General features: G+C 37.8%; 2 protein-coding genes across 9 annotated transcripts in view; both read right to left on the bottom strand.

The window, feature by feature from the left end:
• The window catches only part of LOC100499164 (uncharacterized), a 57,100-nt gene that overhangs the window by 14,044 nt on the left and 21,865 nt on the right, over positions 1-21,191 (bottom strand).
• The window catches only part of LOC107981432 (putative thiamine transporter SLC35F3), a 671,722-nt gene that overhangs the window by 629,248 nt on the left and 21,283 nt on the right, over positions 1-21,191 (bottom strand). The gene's annotated exons all lie outside the window — the stretch shown is intronic.

Genomic DNA, 21,191 nt, shown 5'->3' with positions numbered 1-21,191 from the left:
CAGAAAAATAATTGTAGATTTCATCGAAATTGGATCTCAACTCGTCCCAACCATTGTATGAGAAGGCGACACCAGTGAAGTTTGAATTTAGAATTCTCACTACTGGTTTATAGTACTCGTCGTCCAAAGAGTCGTATTCTAGACCAACGATAACCTTCTTAGAATAAGACTTGTTTTAAGCGTAGAATGCACAAAACAACTGGTGTGGATGATGATTAATTGACGGTTCTTGATGTTGATCCATTTTAACGGAACTTTTGTCTTTTTTTGCAGATGTACTCTGTGCGACTTTCGACTACTCTTGATCGAATACTCTGCAGAGGACACGAGGCATATTTTGATATACCCACATTCAATTCACGATGCAGGTGGAGAGTACAGACATTTCATAAATACGAGTATCATATTATGTTACTCGAAAGAAGAATGCTGAGCAGAGGATTATATTACAACAAAGACATTTTCGAGCCGCAACTCAGTAGACATCTGACAATGCAACCTCCATTCCCAACGAAATCTCTGTCAGCGTTTGACTTATGACGTACAAACTTTCTAACAATATTAGTATTCTCGTGCAAGTCATCGGAAAAATTATAAACTTTATGAAACCTAAACCGCTACTCATATAATGTAAAAACATAATACAATACTGATCACACACATCAGATGACGACTTGCAACCGCATCGCATTCCAACGAAACCGTTTACAATTCTTTCGCCACCGATTAATATGATCCGGATGGCCAAAACTATCAAAGTACAAGGCATCACTCAATTTGTTCACATATATAGCGACCCAATGCATACCGGGTTTCGTGTGATCGTCAGTGTTTACAATAAAGCAAGTCGGCTTCGACCACACACGAGGTATCTGATCAGCAGGAAATACACCCACTGTATGTGACTGAATGCGTGACAGAATTTTCAATATCTGTAGACTGTCCATTACTAATTTGATCTACTGCTTGGAAATGCCGGTAATTTTGCACACGTAATTTTTCACAGAATTTCGTACCTTTGAAGAACTGAATATCATCAATGGCGTCCTTTTTTTTGATAGCTCTTAATAATGATCAGAATTCAATACACAACTGACTCACAAGATATGTTACAAAACAATATATTATATAATTTGAGGAAAAGTGACACCTGTACGCGAAAATTTCAACCACTAAAGTCAACGATTGTTTAGCGCGATGGGTCTATTTCTAAGATGTTATCATACTCTGCGTAAATGGTACAATTAATCGTATCGGTTAATGGATCATCGAATCGTACGTCCAAACAAACCCTTCTATGTTTGATCAAATTCCAATGAGTGTTATCATTAGCTGACATATCAGGAGTCAAATCAAAGGTAAATAAGCAGTAACCGTTTGGATATGATTCTCGCGTTATTTGGTTACCTTCGTTGAGAAAGTGTATACCTGTCCCTGAAAATAGGGTATGATACGCACCAACGTATAGTTTTTTTTTAAATCTGGTTGTAAAGGCTTCGAAGGTATCTGCATACCGTCAACGTATAGACATAAAAAATGTATATTGAAGTGTTTAAAGTTAAAAGGATTGAGTTCTTTATCACCATTCAAAGCTCTGTTTTTTACAAAACCTATTATAATTCTTTTCGGCAGCTGTCCTAATATAATATTGTCCAAGTTTCACCATGAATCTCACTGTGCATCGTTATAGCTTTAACCTCTACCCGTGTGAGAGGATATTTAGCAGTTGTCTTTGAAAGCGCTTGTGCATGAGCCAACAATATACTTGGATTAACTTTAACGCGTCTGACCAATAAATTTGCTTCTTCTATTTGCACTGAGAAAGTTCCTAAAATATCCATCAGACAAAAACTATCTCGAGATCTTACAAGTCGCACTCTTACCTCAACACCGTTCAACAGCAGTTTTTTTTGGTTGAATACATCGCAATGAAGGTGGCTTTTTAAGTCAACTGTCTATGTTGTGATAAAATTTTTCGACGTTCTACCATTCCTGTGTTATTATTTATGCTGTTCATCTGTTCACTTTTGTCGTCACACTACAAGACACTCGTCAAGTGTGAAGATTTAGCAGCAGGTCCATAGTTTAGTAAGGTTTCGATGTATGCTCTGTAGGCGTAAGCATTAGTCGATGGTGATACAGGTTTTTGATTGAAAGACACATCTAGTTGATTAAACATAGAGTGCATGAAATTATTAACAAGACCAACTTTGGATACATTAGATCTAAAAGCTGCAAGTTGAGCTTCTGATACATCATCTTCAGTCATACTGTTTCTTAACTTTACCCGGAGACTTAACATTGTGTGAGCTTGTCGATATATTCTTCACTATTTCCTGGTAGTACAGACTCTATCGGTGAGTCATCAGTCAACGATGATATTGGCTTATATGTCATCCAATGTGAATACCCGATCGTAGTTTGAGTAGGAGGAATTTCAAACAAAAGCAGCTCAGATTTGGGTTACTCACAGGAATGAGTATGTGAGAAAGCCAGTTTTTATTTTTTTTTAACTATCAAAAATGTCTCTTATTTGGTTGTTTTTTTTCACACTCTTCCTGATACCACTTGATTTACCTCTTCTAGTTTTCGTACGATTTTTTTTACCACCGCCACCTTTCTTCGTCTTTTTCTTGGCCTTTCTACGCTTTACGATATTGCGAGGACCCTCAAGCAATTGCAACTGAAGCGGGTGACCGTGGTGTGCCCGTTTATATCCAGAACCTTCCATCAGGTTATCCAATTTTTCTTCAGCTTTTCTCTTGAGGATTTCGCCAGATTCTCTAACACGGTTGTGGAACGACTCCTTAATGGGTGTGTTTTTCAATGTTATGTCAGACACAATGTTCATTCCCGATCGCAACGCCTCCTTTCCAACAGCTTTGGCACCACGCGTCAAGAGTGGGAGCACCCGTCGAAATATACCAGCTAAAAATGAACCAATACCTCCGTGACTCCTCTGATACGTAGAACCCATGTACACTCGTCCAATTCCAGCACTGCGGCCATACCCAACTTGCGTATTAAAATATTCTTCGTATCGTAATTATCTGTATTTACGTATACAAATCTTAACATTCGTGATTGAACATCTCATATCACGTATGGTTCACAAATATCGCTATAGATCATAAGCATTGACGGTAAGGCGTTAGAGAGATGAGCTGGTCTTTTGGTGTCAATCAAGTCGTTCTTCTCAAAGACAAGACTTGACGTCTCAAACCCCAAAATTTTTTCTAATTTTTTGGATAGACATAGCTCATGTTGCAGACCCGAACAGGTACTCTCAGCACAGTCTATTGATGCTTACATAACCTCCATGCTCGACCGTAAATTCAAACTGAATTTTTATGCAGACTAAACTGTTCAATCGCTCACCAATGTGTCTATATCTTTATAAATTTCGGTGTGAATTAAAGATGCACCTCCGCTTAAAATGTCAACTATTATTTTATTTTTCTCGATTAAGGCATCTGGTGAACCATCCATCAAAACAATATCTACAGGATTATATGGCATACTTTTCACTAATACATATCTTTCGTCTTTGTCTGATGTCACGTGTTCAAATGTCAGCGGAATCTGGATCTCTGCGAGGGCAACACACCATTGACCTTGAAGACGTATTTGTTGAGGCAGCTGTGTAATAAAATGCGTCGTAGTATTTTCCGCGAAATAATTGATGCTGCTGTTGCTAGGTAGAACAATGTATAATTGGTCCTTCATTTTTTATATTTTTTCGACGTCACTTGCTTTCACCCAAGAATTAAATTTATTTGGATAACTATTATATTCTTTTCTGCGCCCTTTACCTTTGCTTTTCAGAATTTCTTTAATCTCGAAAATATCTTCGTTTAAATCTTTACGAACTCTCCTTAATTCTTCGGCGTAGAAGAAACCATCAATGTCTTCCCCCGTTAGATCTTGTAAAAAGTACACTGGTGGTTGACGTGTCTTCGAAACTCGAGCAATCTTGAATATTTCTAGCGTCCAGCCACTCTCGTATCCTTCCGAAAACACGTTCTGCGCACGACTGATACGTACCATCTCTCCGGGTTTATATTTAACTGGTCTGGTAGTGTGATTACCATATCGTTGATTCAAATCTTCACGAGCTTTGGCAGCATTGAACAAAGTCACAGATGCTGGTGTCATCTTTGTCCCTGAATGTTTAGCGTGATTATATGATTCTAATAAATTTGGCAAGACATCTATGTAACGACGAGTATTTTTATGTGTAAAGAACCTCCATATCCTCTCCTTTATAGCGTCAAGTATTACAGCTTCTTTGGGTTGAAAAGGGTGTGGACGAGGAGGAGCCATTACAATGAAACCACTGGTACTAGATCAGATGAGTGTTCACTCTTACTCTTCTTCTTTGCTACATAGACATAGTGAAACTACTGGAAAAATAGAGGTTCTAAAACGGCAATTGTCGGGTGTGACTTGTTTTAAATCCAGCAAGAGATAACTGTAAGGTTTCGCTGTTGCATCCCAGTAAGCTTCTTGCAAAAATCGAGGATTATCAGGACAGACTTGACGAGACAGATGTGAAATTTGCGATCTATCACGCAAATTTCTAAAAGCCACTATGTATTGAGCATTCAGTCATATGACGCGCTGTCCTTTACCTTGATAAAATATATTCTGACTAATGTGAAAAATCGATAGTGAGTGATGGTGCGAACCTTTTGAAAATATATTGAAAATTGCTCCTCCAGACGACGATTCGCGCATCAAATCGTCGATAATCACTAGCTTGTTCTCGGATCGTTGGCGTAGTCGGAAGTCTGTGGTGAACCTTCGCGAAATTCCACGTTTCTACTAACAAATGTTTTGTATCCAGCCTGCCACTCGGAATAATAGACGATTATGCGCTCAATTCGAGTATCGCACAATCGATCGATGTTTTTTTATAAATCTTTTTACAAATTCAGTTTTGCTACACCCTGTCGGACCGCACAAAATCAAAATAAAAGGGTGTTTCCATCGCGTATCCATGACACATAGTGGCGCTCTCTTCGTCTCTACTTCTATCGAGAAGCTTGTGACTGCAGTCGGGGCTACTTCACAGCTCTGTAAAAATTGTGGAGAGGATTGGTCTACACCAATGATTTTAACGACGCTAGCGCTGTTACCAGTATGTGTAGATAATCATCTTTTTTAATTATTACATTATGAATAAACACGTTTTTTACCCTGGTAGAAATAAGTCTAAGAACAGGCTAGTAACTGGCGAGTTCTTAGGATTTAACCTAGTTACTACCTAATAAATGGCCAGTTCTTAGGGTCATTTCTACCAGGGAGTTATTTATTTTTTGTTTGTTTTTTGTTTCTGTTTTTTTACAATAGTTTTAAGCATTAGTGAATTTAATGACATTGTCACCTCTATAGTTTCTAAAAAGCTTCAGCTTATTAGCTTGATCGTTCAAACTTTCAAAAAACTTCGTGTCCTTCGACAGTGCAGTGGATACTCGAGAAGGAAGAAAAATTTTAAACTCATTGTCCAGGGTAGCCACAATTTTCATCCCATATCGCGTCTTCACTTCTTTAAATGCCATGACCATGTATTGATGATTTATTTCCAACTCATCCACTTTTTTCGTAGGAAGAAATCTACCACTAGCGTTAATAACTCCTGTTTAATCCAACGAATCTTCGTTTACCATATACAGATTTACGCGTTTCCGTCTCATTCTGTGTAATGACATCATGAAAAATAGTCCGACGAATGACCGTGTTTGATAACAAAATCTCACTGCGTTGTGCTACAATCAATTCACGTATAGAATCAAAATTTATTTTTCGGCTATTAGCAAAATCTAGCCGAATTCCTTCAACTTTGCATACGTAATCCACATTACCATCAGGTTTTTGACACTTGTATGCGTAGAACTTTGGACCACCCGATACAAATATACTGATAAAACTGTCAAAGCCATTGTCAGCCAGCTCGTCTATGAGACTACCCAATGCAGTTCCTATTGGTAAATTGTGTTCTTCATTGTTTCGATTAAGGTAAAAAACTGAGTCTGTCTCGTAGTAAAGTGCACGAGGGCCCAATACATGTAGATACTTAAACAGTTTTAACCGTGCCTGACATGTAGTAAATGCAGCAACAACAACATTTGTCGTCGGAGACGATACCGAGAGAGTCTCACTTGTATAAAACCAATTGACATAGAGAGTTGTCATTAACAGGTAAAATCCCGTTGACAGTCACTTCTGAACTTGTAAGTAACTTTGTCGATCTTTCTGGTGTTTTTACCACTTCTGTTTTAGTCATGTTTTCACGCTGTCCAAACTTTCCCCACAATGAATTTGAACACAAGATACCCTCCGTCTTCCTCATTTGCACTACGTAATGATCTCTTTCTTCTTCCGTGTAGCAGTTATGTAGAAATCCTGATGACTCTGTCTTTTGAGTAAAAAACGCATCTATATATTCAGCAAACAAACCTCCTTTGCGTGTGATCGGATCGTATTGTGTCATTTCATATTGCCAGATCTCATACACATCTTTAATGATATAACCTAATTCAACAGCTGCTTTCACTTCTTCGGATACCCATGTACCGTGTAAAACTCGATCGTTTATATCTTGATGCATACAGTCTTGTATCATCTGTTCACAGCATCATCGACATAGTGGAAATAGCAATTTGTTGTGCATTTTCACAGGTAGTAATGGGTGGTACAAATTTTGCGGTGGTAAAACTGTACACAAAATTAAACCATTGACTCGAAAGACGTCGTTGTTTGGGCCTACCAGTTCGTTGCATTCTTCTTGTCCCTTGTGTAAGTTCCTAGTTAAAATCGCACTCCCATTTTTCAATTAACTCGTAACCACTTTGGAATTTATTACGAGTGTTCTCTCATACCTGTCGTCCATTGTTTCATCGTTCGATAATGCTAAATCTTTGTTTATTGTGTAACAGCGTGGACAACCGTGCCAAAAACATCCATGAAACTGAAGCACTATACCCTTCTGACAGTCATTGTCTCGCGGTTCACAGAATCCAACTAAAATGCCTTTGGGTAACCTCTTCTCTCGACCATGACCCGTATGCTCTATTAAACGTGCTAAAACACGTTGCTCCATCCAATACAACCAATAAATGGCCGTTACAGATTGATTGTTTGTTCGTCTGTAACCACAAGGTGGAATTATACCAATATGGTTATTTTTCAAAAAAAATTTTTCTAAATATGCGCATTCACGTTGATGCAATGGTTGTACACTCAACAAAAGGATCCACACCAAAATTTATAAAAATTTTTCGGAAAGCCATACAAGCTAACCGCAAAATTGTTTCGTCCTGCTTACAGTACTTCACGATTTCGTTTTGAAAGTTAAAAATGTAATCGTTTAACGTTTGTTTGTTATACCATTCTATGAATTTACTCCTTTGATTTATACTCATTGTGTTGAAAAATAGTTGGGCTCTATAAATACGAGTTTAATAAAAATGCGCTGCATAAACCAGGCTTTAACTCATCTAACGCTTTTTCGCAACAACTCGATAAATAAAGAAAATATAAGAAAAATAATATCATATATATATATATATATATATATATATATATATATATATATATATATATATATAATGATCTTTTATACCTACATATACGCTGAAATTCGAACATACCCTGGGCTCCATAAATCCGGGTTTACACTGAAAAAAAACAGCCATTTCTACTGTAAAACACGGTAGTTTTAGCGAGTGCGCCACAGTAGCGACTTTTCAGTAAAAACAGCGAGTGGCCACTGGTAGTTTTGGCAGGTCTCGGCGATCTGTCTCTATCTCGAGGATATCTAGATTATCTTCTAAAACACCAAAAATTTTGAAAAATCAATTTTGTATGTAACTTATTTCTAATAGTCACTCTGCATGCGATAATGGGATGGTAATAAGTTGATGGTTGTTATTCAAGGTATTTTTCTCTCCCGCGTAAAAATATTATATGAGATCTCATTATTATTATAATTTTCAGTCATATGAGATCTTATATCGTGTTCTACAGCAGAAACGGCTGTATTTTTTAAGTGTGTGTGTGTATATATATATATATATATATATATATATATATATATATTCTGTGGGGAAAAATTGACGGCAGCGTTTATATTCTATAATAAAAAACAGAGGGGTTTGCAAACTTTTGGACAATGAACCATCCAAAACTTATATATTAAATTATGTATTACAAACCGCCTCATACATTAGCAGACAGATTATACTGTATATTAAAACAATATTTTATTTATTAGACCTATAAATTTAGTTAGAGGAAGCTAGGTTCCAAGGAATTTTTTTTATATTTAAATATTAGACGTAAATTTCAGTATTTTTCGGGCTGTGATTTTAGTATTTTTCTAGGTCTGATACTTAACTTTAATTTATTATTTAATTATCAAACGTGTACTTTGATTTAAGTATATTTATCGATTTTTAACGTCTTGTCTTTTTGTGCAATTTAATTCTTGAAGTATAGAAAAATAGTTTTTAATTTAACGACGTATAATAGGAAAAGGAAAGCCAATGATGGCGCGAAAGCCGAGGACATTCCTAATAAATAAAAAAAAAACACCTTTTCAACCAGATTGGTTAAGAGATGATAGTTTTAAAGATTGGTTACAAAAGCCTCCGACTGAAAGCTACGTGCAAATATTGTGCGGAAACTATTCTTTCTTTTACTGTTACGAGTGAAGAGTGCAACGAAAAAGTGACGGACCTCGGGCTTGAACCGAGATCCTCTGGCTTGCAAGGCAGACGTTCTGTCGTCGCACCACGGCCGCCACTGCATTGCACTCTGCTACTCGTCTTCTTATAGTAATAAGAAACCCGTGACGTGTGTATACACGTGACATTACTCAGAAATGTCATTTAAGTGGTCACGGCAAAAGTAAAAATCATATTGAAAATATCAATGCTGCTAGAACGTCGAATACTTTTGTAACAGTTGAAGTTAAAGGGCCATCGTTTCTTCACAAGGTTCATGTTGCTGAAATACAAACTGCCCTTTTTATTGCTGAGCATAATGCCGGAGTTCAACTTGTAGATTATTTAGTTCCTTTTATGCAAAAATTATGTGTTGATCCAGAGCCTGTAAAGTCGATGCAAATGAAAGAGGATGAATGTAGTCGAGTCATTAGAGAAGTATTGTATAAAATCTCATTTGATAATTTAGAGGAAATATTAAGCAGCTCATTGTATTCAGTTCTAGTCGATGAAAGCAAGGCTATCTGTAACGTTAAGCATAATAATGTGTTTCAGTGCAGTATTGTAGTAGTGAAAAAATAAAGTCGTACAACATTTGTTGCAACCCTCGTAAAAAAAGTACTATCTCTCTTGACCGGTCTGCAAACTTTCGGATATTATAATTCGCCAGCGGATACTGTAAAAAATGAGTGACAGCAGGCTAACGCTGGTGAATTTTTGTGATTTCGGCGCACCGTCGGTAAAAAGTTATCGACAGAGCACAGCGCTCAAGCCATGTGCTCACCTAAACCCGAACTCTAACCTAAAATACGCGTATTTAAGTAACTTACTGTACGGTGTAAACTGTGTTATTTATCAATCTGATTTTTGATTATTGACGATATAACATTATGAATGCATGATTTATGCTGCAAATAAAGTTTATCTGACTTTTTCTTGCAATTAAAAAGTTTCACCAGCGGTGGCTAGCCGTTTGTAAAAAACCGTAAGAAAATGTCACTGTTTCCTGGCCAGCCGTTTCCAAAATCATTGGCCAATGTTAGAATAGGGCTTATTCCACGAAACTTTCTGCTGTACTCTCCGCGGGCTTATTGGCGGAACTATCTGCGGTACTTTAAGCGGAGCTTTCTGTGGTACTGTCGGAACCTTCTGCGGTTCTTTCCGCGGGCCTATCGGCGGAACTGACTGCGGTACTTCAGGCGGAGCTTTCTGTGGTGCCTCCTGCGGTATACTTTACGCGAAACTTTCTCGGGTACCTTCCGCGGGCCTATTGACGGAACTTTCTACGGTACTTAAAGCGGCTGCACGTTGTGCGAGAATCTCTGCGGAATTTCCCACAGGTTTGTTCGCGGGAGTTTCTGTGGGTCTATTCGTGGATAACTTTGTCCGTATCGTCAGCGAGAGAGATCACGAAATAATCTGATGGATTGTAATGCACATCGAAAATTCCTTTGAAAAAATCAAGAACGAACGTAGAATCGAAGAAGCAAACAATAAAAGCACGATTTTTGTGTGTGTAAACCTCCCGCTATCTGATAGGTTTGATCTGAGAAAAGGCGTGTACACAGACCGCGAAGTGCGTATGTGTAAGTATGTAAGTAGGAAGAGAATAAGAGTGATGGAGAAATGACAGGCCGCATAATTATTTTCTGAATCCGTAATCAGAAGAGCTGTGGCGGTTTTTTTACACGCTTATCGATTATCTATCTGTGCAAAAATCCAGCTTAATATACATAAGTTTTCGATTAAGGAATAATCAGTAAACCAACCCAGTTCAGATTATTATCGAGAACCAAGTTTCAACATTTCCCGTAAAAAAACTCAGGTAAGATAAGCACAATATAACGGTCTTCCAAACTTTACGACCTTTCGCACGATCGAGAGTTAGAACATAAGTCGCTTCGGTGCGAGATCACGTCTTTGGTGTCTTGGCTAATGATCGCTCGCGACTCAAAGGAAAAGTGCGAGGTGCGATACAGACAGTCAGCAGGCGCAGTATAATGCTGCTGCAGTGCGCAATACAGTGGCGGAATGATTTATGGCGAGTCCCTCTTAACGTAATTAATAGTTATAATTATTGCAATATTTCGAGGCGCATCTTGCACCTTTACGCTAAAAAAACGGTTTTAATGTCTTACATACAGCTTCCACGCGTATACATATTATTTTTGAGTCACGCATATTTGAAGGGTAAATGTGAGACGAAATGTGCAAGAAAGCACTGCAATGAAACGGAATTGCCAGAGAAGCTCTGCTATACTTATCTGCAGAGTATTCATACCTGGCTGATTTTTTAATGTTTAAAATCTGCCTTGGAAAGATGGCGAGCTTGCGTCTCCAAGGTATTCCCAAATAAAACATAGTTTCACCCTGAAGTTTACTTGTAGTAGAAGTAGTCTTAGGAAAGACGATCCCTTAGTGATACTGATACCAGCTGCTCAAGTGTACTTTTTAATTTGAGAAAATTCGATACGGATATAGCCCGAGCTGATTGGAAAAAATCTTCCGTGCAAATATACACGTGCTCGAAATTGAGGGTTCCATATTATTTTGCTGATCCGCACATGGCGCTAGAACAGGTTTCTCAAGTATCAGTAGATTGAGAGATATAGGTTTTACGTAAAATACGTGTACGTAATTCACCTAACGGGTTTCTTGCAAAAGAGAGTAAGAGGAAAGAGAAAGAGCTCTCAGGAAAAAAATATTAATATTGAGAAGAGATTTTGATTACCTAAAAATATTTTGAGGATCATCGAAATACACCCGAAAAAGTACAAAAAGTACAAATGGATGGATAAGAAAGCTCTTTTTGAATTCAAAACCGAGCGGCGGTCAGTCTGAGTCCATTGTGACATACGAATAATTCGTCATCGTTAGAGTTTTTTGCTTGTTATAAAAACTATATCATTACGTATCATATGTACATTTCACATCGTTCACTTTATTTTTAATTATTAACATAAATCTTTTTCACATAAACAGATATCTTGCGTGTATAATCCAAATGACAGAGATTTTTAATATGATAAAATGTAATTTTTAAACAGCGGCGTATTCACTTGATTTTCGTATGTCGCAATTAATTATTCAAAGTTGTTCGAAAATTTAATGTTTATTAGAAGAAGACGTTGCCATAGAGAGTGCATTCGTTTGCATACAATTTTTCGAACTACTGTCTAGTAATTAGCAAAGGAAGGTACACATCGCGAAAAGTGAAGGAAATATATTAAAAACGCATATACCGATTAATATTCTTCGTTTTCTTGTGAATATTTAGGGATCTTTATTTCCGGACTATAGATATACAACCTAAGTACTTCATTAATATAAGGTCAAGACATTTATACCCAAACGAATCAGAAAATGCTATCTGTGTGTGAAAGAGCTAGTGCGAACGCAGGGAAGTGTACGTGAGAGTGAATGAGTGCGTGTATTCGAGGATGTGTATGAGCTTGCGAAAATTGTGGAAATGCGGGGCTGGCCACGAAGCTATAGCTTTCCGGGTATGTCTGCGTGTGAATATTGCGAGGTAAAGCATGGGGTCGGCCTCATCACTCTGAGCTTGCGAGGATTGTACGAATGCGGGGGTGTGTATGCTAAACGAACGAGTGCGCGATTTTGAGAGCACGGGACCGGCCTCGAAGCTCTGGCTTTCCAGGTGTATGTCTGCATGTATATGTCACGAGCCAGAGCACGGGGCCGGCCTCACAGCTCTAGCTTTCTGGGTGCGTGTGTGCGTGTGAGCGCTGCGAGCCAGAGCACGGGGCCGGCCTCGAAGCTCTGAGCTTACGAAGATCGCACGAATACGAGGGTGTGTACGACTGCATGAACGAGTGCGCGAATTTGAGAGTTTGTGTACAAATGCGAGCGTGACTGCGGAGGGTCTCCATGTTAGCGAACGAGTGCGAGAATGTCAGAGTGTGTATGCGTGTTAATGCGTTAAAATATGTAGCGGTGTGTATGAGCTTGCAAGAGTTGTGCATATGCAAGGGCCAGCCTTGAAGATCCAGCTTTCTGGGTGCGTGCTTGTATATGTATATCACGTGTCGAAGCACGGGGCCGGCCTGAAAGCTCTGGCTTTGAAATACTAGCATTAATTTGATGGGTCGTCTGTGCTTGAGAAATCTTTAGCGTGAATTCGAGGGTGTATATGTGTGCGAATGCAAACGTTAGATTAGTGGTTTATGTATAGAATTGTCATATACGTAGACTCGTTACTTTTTGTATAGCTTAGGCTATATTATTATTTTAGCATACGACAAAGAAAATTTCTTGACTTTGTAGAACCAATTCCGAAGTATTATGGCGTTTGCAAATCGCTTACGATGCTACGTGTGCGACACTCGGTTTTGGCCACAACAGATGAGGCGAATATATGGGCAAGAAAACCGGAAAATCTGTGAAATCGCTGTAGCTCGTGAAGATGGATTTAATAAAGCTCCTTAAAATGTTGAACAAAACACAAGAATTTGTTTCAATTGTCATCAAAATATTTTAAGAGAAATTTAAATTATACATAACAATCCTATGAGCGTAAGATTGAATGTACTGAAACAGACACGAAATAATTCTTGATTTATTTGCAATAACGTTAACGATTTCCATAGACTATCGGATTAATGCATAGCAAAAGCTTTTATTAAGTGCAATATATTCTTTCCCGAAATTGTCAGATCTTGTAATCATCACTTGGATGAGCGGAATTATATTTTAAGCCCTTTGTTGACTGGATTACAGTGCACAAATCGACAGTATGTCATTCCGGTTCCATATCTGCAACATTTCTTGCAAGGAATCCGTAATGCTTCATTAAATAATCAAAGATTGAATGATATAGCCGAATTAACGGACGAAGAAGCTTATACTTTAACAAGTTTAACAAAGGAACAATTTAATGAGCTCTTTACTTTGTGACGTGTTAATCGCAAAGATTTACTAATGTTGTTGTGTAAACTATGTCAAGGTCTCTCTGATGAATTTCTCTGTATACTGTTCCGATATATTAACAGACGTGCTGTAAGTGCAGCAGTAGCAAAAGTGAGATAATCACTGCTGTTACGGTTTGTGCTGCGGTTTGTGCCGTGCCAACGAATACTGGATTGAATGCAATCACAAGGGAAGATTACATTCGCACCCAGAAAGCTGGAGCTTCGAGCTGGCCCTTAACCATACTTTAACGTTCTTGCACTCGTTCGCTAACATGCAGACCCCCACAGTTGCGCTTACATTCGCACATAGACACACTCTTAAATTCGCGCACTCGTTCACGCACCTGTACGCGCTCGCATTTGTAAAATTCTTGCAAGCTCAGGGCTTTGAGGCCGACCTTATGCTGATTCTTTTTTGCGAATTCCTCGACTCTCTCGTACATAATCTCACGTTTCTCGTGTACGTAGATAAACTCTCTCATTTTATCACTGGTTCGTTCACGTAGGCACGTTCAAATTATCGTTCGTCTTTGCATACATAAACACCCGTGTCAATCGCAGAATTTTCCGTAATGCATAAAATACCTCATTTACGTATACATTAATAGATGGATCAGGCTGGATGCCGATGAATTAGATGGTTTCCCCGTCCTGAACATTAAATATTTAAGAGGATTGACAGTCGGAATTTATCAAGTCGAATTAGCCCCATCATACGTACAGGACACGTTACAGAGAGAAGACCATGACGAATTTCAGGTTGAAATGTTGCGGGATGCAAATTGTTTACCTGAACCTGGATTTTTGAGAGCAAGAATCTTTTCTCGATTTCGCAATCAGGCAAGATATCAATTATGGATTCAGTACGTTCCACACGCTCATGTAGACGACGATCTTATTAGAGGGGGTTCGACTAAAGCAAATCGGCCGAAACAGCCCAAGCCGACGGCGTTATCATCTCGAAAGACGTGACCAAGGTGCCACACCGGGCGATTGACATCATCATAATAAATTACATTGACATAATCATAATATATTACATTGACACCATCATAATATATCACATTGACACGGGCTCAGCACGAGGAAGAATGCACGCGGATGAAGGAGCAGTAGCGCGCCGAGTATCTCCGGAAGAAGAGGAAGGAAGAGCCAAGATGCTACATCTGCGGCCACCCGGGCGTGAAGCGGCCGCACGCAAGAAGATTTTGGCAGAGATCCTACGGGACCGCAAGAAGAACTAGGGAAAAGAAGAAGAATTAGAAGAAATGAACGCTGGAGGGAATAAAGAGTACCTCGTTTCCCTTATATCCTGCGTGTTCTTAAGGGGTCTAGCCTGGGTTAAATCCTGCAAAAAAATAACAAAATATTCGTCTGATAAATTTTTTTTTCACGTAAATTAAAAAACAAAAAATATTTACAATATACACTATTTCTACCAAAAAATATCATATATATACCATACAAAATTACTGACCAAAATTCATCACATTTTACTGTATAAATAAAAGTTTTTAGTCACTTGCCACGGCTTTGTGAAAGATCCGGACCGTCTTCTTTCCCTCTACCCGGGCTTAAAATGTACCTTAAATGCGCCCCCTCAGACCTAATGAAAGACATTTCTAAAAAATATTCGTTAAATATTATTATTCAAACGTTGTATACGTAGCTAATAAATTTAATTAATATTTTTCACACTGTGCTTGTTGTTAACAACATTTAATTAATATTTTTTAGAAATATCTTTTAAATGAATTTTGGTCAGTGATTTTGTATGGTATATATATGATATTTTTTAGTAGAAATAATGTATATTGTAAATATTTTCAGTAGATATTTTTTGTTTTTTAATTTACTCAAAAAGAAAAACATTTTATCAGACGAATATTCTGTTGTTTTTTTGCAGAATTAAACCCAGGCTGGACCCCTTAATTGACTACCTGATATCCCATTTCACTGCATCCTAGCATCTAAATCTTTTGCATAATCGCGCGACGGCGCAAAGTGTACCAAAATCGACTTCTTATAGCCAGAATTCGCTGAACAAGCCAAATCGCAATAATCCTCAATAAAAAAATTGCAAAATACTTCTACGATAATTTCCTCGTTTACTTCCGATCCCTGTTCCTTCCTACGAATACCGCCGCCTCCGCGGGCGTCATTTATTAGTACTTATCTAACGCAGTTGAGCAGCCGAGCACGCGCCATGCGGCGCGTAGACCCAGCAAAACAGAAGCAGCTGAGACAGCTGCATTTAACGAAGGTGTTTCGCGGGCGTAGAGGAGTCCTCCGCCGCTCGAGGCAGCGGTCGAAGTTGAGGCCGCTCTAGCCTGCGAAGCCTCATATCGAGCACATCCGAAGCCCGGAGTAACAATCGTCCCCGAATGCGCCTTTAAGGGCGAGACGCCAAAGACTAGCGCTAAAACGCCGATCGCAGCTGTAGGATTGGCAGAGCAGACCGACGCACTGCCCATAATAGAAGGATGCTCCGGACCTAGGAATGAGAGAGGCAAGTATCCTAGTCCGAAGCGCAAAAGCCAGAAGTCTGGCGTGGGTTCCGGTCAATGGGACAAAAGAGAGGAGAGGAAGCCAATAGAGTGCTTCAACTGCCACGGAAAAGGCCACCTTGCCCGAGGCTGTCCTTCGGGTAAGGGAAACGGCAAAAAGGAGGAATAGGCGAGGTTACTACTTCTCTTGAAGAAGTGGAGTAGTACAAGTGCTCTCTGCGACCCAGGCGCAGCTATGACAGTGATGGGGTCGTTAGGGCTTCAGATCGCTAGCGCCTGCGGTCGACCTTTGCGACAACGCGATGGCCGTCAAGCACAGTGTGCAAATGGTCAGACGTCGCCGATCGTAGGATTTGTGGACTTGCCATTTGACGTCTCGGGTGTACAACGCGACTTAACGGTGGCGATCATGCCCGAAGCGACCAACGAATGTCTAGTTGGGACGAATTTCGGACACCTGTTCGGCGCAGTCCACGATCCAAATGAAAACGTCCTGTATCGGAAGAAGGCGCGAAAGATTGTTCCACTTCAGGTGGCTACGATAGCTACAGCAGGGGCGACAGATATCGCCGCGGTCGGACTCGCGTACGTCAGTGACGACGAGCACGCGCAGATTCGCAGAATGCTGGACAGCATCCTGCCTAAATCCAACCGTACGATCGGACGGACGCAGTTGATTGAGCACGGGATAGACGTTGGATCGGCCAGGCCGATAAAACAGAAGTATTATCCCGTGTGGCCAAAAATAGAGGAGGAGATGTATCAACAAGTACGAGAGTTGCTTGCTGGGGGAATCATCGAACCCTCTGACAGTGCTTGGTCAAGCCCGGTAGTGATGGTGCGCAAAGCGAACGGGCAATATCGTTTTTGCGTCGACTTGCGGAAAGTTAATGCGCTGTCAAAGTCTGGCGCATACCCATTACCTAACATGGATGATATCCTTCGTAAACTGCAGAAAGCGAAGTACATATCGACCTTAGCAGCGCGTACCATCAAATACCGTTGAAACCGGAGACGAGACCTCTGACGGTCTTTACAGTTCCTGGGCTAGGTTTATTCCAATTCACGCGTATGCCGTTTGGTTTAGCCTACGCTGGAGCAACCTTCCAGAGAATGATCGACGAAGTCATCAGCCCAGAACTCCAGCAAATCAAGAGATTTTTGAAGAGAGTAGAACAAGAGTTAAAGCAAACTGAACAGTTTTTGGTTATCCAGCTAGACTTCCATTGAATTCCATCTAGCAAAACATTAAAACAAATCAGAGCAATTGCCAACGTTTAATGGATATTTAGAAAATCTTGTATTAAAAATGCAAGAGATGGCAAAATTAGCTCGAGAAAATTGTATAGATTCCAAATTAAAATCAAAAGCATATCATGATCGATTTATAAATCCAATCGACTTAAAAATTGGTGAAAAGGTTTGGTTAATAAAAGAACCAAAACCAGGAAAATTGGAGAAAAACCATAATTTGGGCCAATATAAGATCTTGAAAGTATATGAAAATAGTAATGTAACTATCAATTACAATGGAAATCCAAAAACAGTTCATACAAATGAATTAAGTCGTTGCCATACTTGATACTAAAATATTTCTTTTTCTATGAATATGGACAACATGATTATTCAAGTGATTATAATTTTTACGCTTTTTCGAAACAATCACGCTATAATAGATTACGCCTGCGGCACAACAACACCAAACATAACAACCAAACACAACAACATTCTCTCTACTGGACTCAAGGAAATGTGACTTCCAAAATACACAAGTAAAAACCGCTGCCAAGTCATTGGCACTTAGCTTCCTCCTTATCGATTTTTTGTTTTAACATAAAATATATTTTCCTATTAGATTTCGATTTAAAGGTAATTGAATTTGACAGTCAATGACCTTTAAGTGTATTCATATTTGTTAAGAAAAGCTCTAATTTCACGGCCGTGTTGTCCTTATAGAATATAAGAGCTCGAAGAATAAAAACGGATTATTTTACATTTTTTATTAATAATATCCCAATGGGAATTTTTCTGTATAAAATTGTATATAACTCTTAAAAGACTTTTATAATTGTTATATGTCAATCTCATTCTGATAAATGATCGATTAAATAAGACTTTGTTTGAAGAAAATGTAAAAAGTGATATAGCAATAAAACTCAACAAAGTTTCATGTTTTAATCAGCAAATTTTTACATTTTCTTAAAAAAACGCGCCGTGATATCCATCGGTGGTGAGGAAACGATCATCTAAATTTTATTTACATAAACTAATAAAAATATATATTATTATTAAAATATTAATTTAGAGATAAATAGCAAATTTTAAGGTAAATTCAACAATTACAAAAGGAATAGATTTTGCCCGAAGTGCTTAGGGCAACTCTTGCTCAGGTGCATCTTACGCTGATAGTTTTGGATCGTGAAATAAGGTATTTGTTCATGGCTTAATCAAAATAACAATAAATCAAAATAGTGCTAAGGTTAGTTTAAATAATGATAAATTAAGATTAAGCTCAGGAACGGTATGCAAATGTTCAGAAAAACATTGTATTGATATGGAAGGCTGACACACGTTTTTAACAAATCATGAAATCGTTTACGCACTAAATTCGAATGAAATAACGTTCGCTTTAGCTATTAAGGACAAAATTATGCATTGCAACAGAGAATTTATGCGTACAGAACATCCAAAATTACTAATCATAGAAAAGAGTAGTTATTTAAATGCGTATCATTTTCAATACGATAAAATTAGTAATATAAATAGCGTAAACTTAGATTTATTTACATATGTTAATTCGAAATTTGTATATGTGGAAAAGCATTTACGGAAGCTACTAAATAATTTATATTTTAATTTAATAACGGAAAAATGTGAAATTGGAAGAAAGGTAATACAAAATTCCTTAGCCACTGCCTCTCTTTCCCCGGATAAATTTGCCTATAGTATTATGAAAAAACCTGGATACATAGCAAGGATCGCATGAGAAGTGGTACATTTAATAAAATGTGTACCAAAAACAGTAAAAATTTTGCATCTAAAGGAATGCTACAATCAATTACCAGTTTCATCAGGAAATGAAACCTGGTTCTTAACGCAAAAACGCATATCTGGTGAAAAAGGGAATTCAAGTAAATTGTAACTCAATAGTACCTACCCTGGTAGAAATGAACCTAAGAACTGGCCAGTTACTTGGCAGAAACTAGATTAAAACCTAAGAACTGTCCATTTACTAGCCAGTTCTTAGATTCATTCTACCAGGGATACATACTACAGAATTTCGGAGGAATGGATATAATTTACACCAACACCAACTAAAACAGTATCACCTCATATTTTGAAACCAAACACGAAGATTGGATGGACATTTGAGTCTGTCGAAACACTGGCAACGAGTGGAGTGTATTCTCAAGAAGAATTGGACCAATTACAACAGCAACTAATGTTTCCAATGGAGAAGGCATCACTTTTAAATGTGATTGTCAGAGAAATAGCGGGAGAGAAAACATATTTTCTGAAAATACAATAAGAAATTTAGCTGACAGTACATGGAACATGCTGATTGAAAAACTGATCACATGTAGGTCGTTTTCATCTGTATTTATCATGATATTTATAATTCTGCATATTGGAAAACTGATCATCGATACCATTATTAGAGGCTACACGTTACACACGATTTTTGGATGGTCAATACATCTATGTGGGGCCATTTTCAGCTCAGCAACGCATTTACTGACAACACTGGAAAATACAAACAGAGCAGATTCATACGAATAAAAAGAAGAACAGAGTTTATGAAGAAACAGAATTACAAGAGATAAAGATTACCGCACCAATATCCGCCCCAATGCCACCACCTATTCTTTAAAGTCCACCACATGCAAATACCTATACGAGTGAAATCACAACACCGAAATTTCAGACACAATCTAAGGCTAGTACATCTTTATTTTCGTTAACACCATTATAAAAAAAATCTTTTATATACAATCCTTGTAAAGTTATTCTACGTATACAACAAAATTGGTATATAAAAATTGGTAGTTTAGAGATATTCGAGACTAATGTTAAAACTTCGATTATATTATTCTGCATATCCGATATATTGATATCAAGTAAATTTGTATTAAAATGAACTAATGTTTTTAATGTATGTTATGTAAAATGATATCGATAAGAATTTTAAATATGTAAATAAAATTCCAATGTATTTAGTAACTTAAATATAAAACAGTAGAAATGAAAACATTCAATGACTTTAAACAATAATTATTAATAACAGACAACTATTCTCGAAATTTTAAAGTAAATAAGTTGGAATTTTAAGTGCATAAAATTATTCTTAAAATATGTTAGAATTTCAAGGATCAAAATTACCCTGGTAGAAATCTTGAGGAGTTGTTGCCGATTAATACCCGAATTTAAGAAATTTAAGAAATATTTAAACCATTTTCGCCAGTTACCCCGTGACCTGGTAACGTTAACCCGTGGAAAACTCGGTAACAACCCGCCAAGCAATATGAATTTAAAATTTTAGGTTATGATTTAGTGCAAGAAAATATATCATTTAATATAAAATAGAAATTATTTATTAACAAAGGCATTAAACATTCAACTAAACATTAATTTAAAAATATTTATTAATGAAGGCTTACATTTTTATTCAGTAATTTTTAATTAAATAACAGCAAAATTTTATATCTTAACCCTGGTAGCTGATGTCCAAGTCCAGTATTACTATTCAATTTGTGTTGTATTAAAGCTAGATATCTGAATTTTTGTACAGATATTTGTTAAACTATTTAGAAAATAGTCACCGACTCACCGTATCAGTTTTTACTTAAATATCCTAGTTGGAATTGTCAGATCGAGGACTATGAGAAATTTTAGATTTGGCGGGTGACATTTCTTGTTAGGCTTGTTCCAGAGGATCTAATAACTCTAGCCACTTGTATTTCTGGTTTCTACTGTATTTTCATATGCAGAAAGTTGCAATAACTTGGCCTCTCTTCCCAATGCATTCATAA

Source organism: Nasonia vitripennis, assembly GCF_009193385.2.
Source record: "Nasonia vitripennis strain AsymCx chromosome 4 unlocalized genomic scaffold, Nvit_psr_1.1 chr4_random0003, whole genome shotgun sequence".
NCBI classification, from domain to species: Eukaryota; Metazoa; Arthropoda; class Insecta; order Hymenoptera; family Pteromalidae; genus Nasonia; species Nasonia vitripennis.
This window is presented reverse-complemented; position numbering and strand designations above follow the sequence as displayed.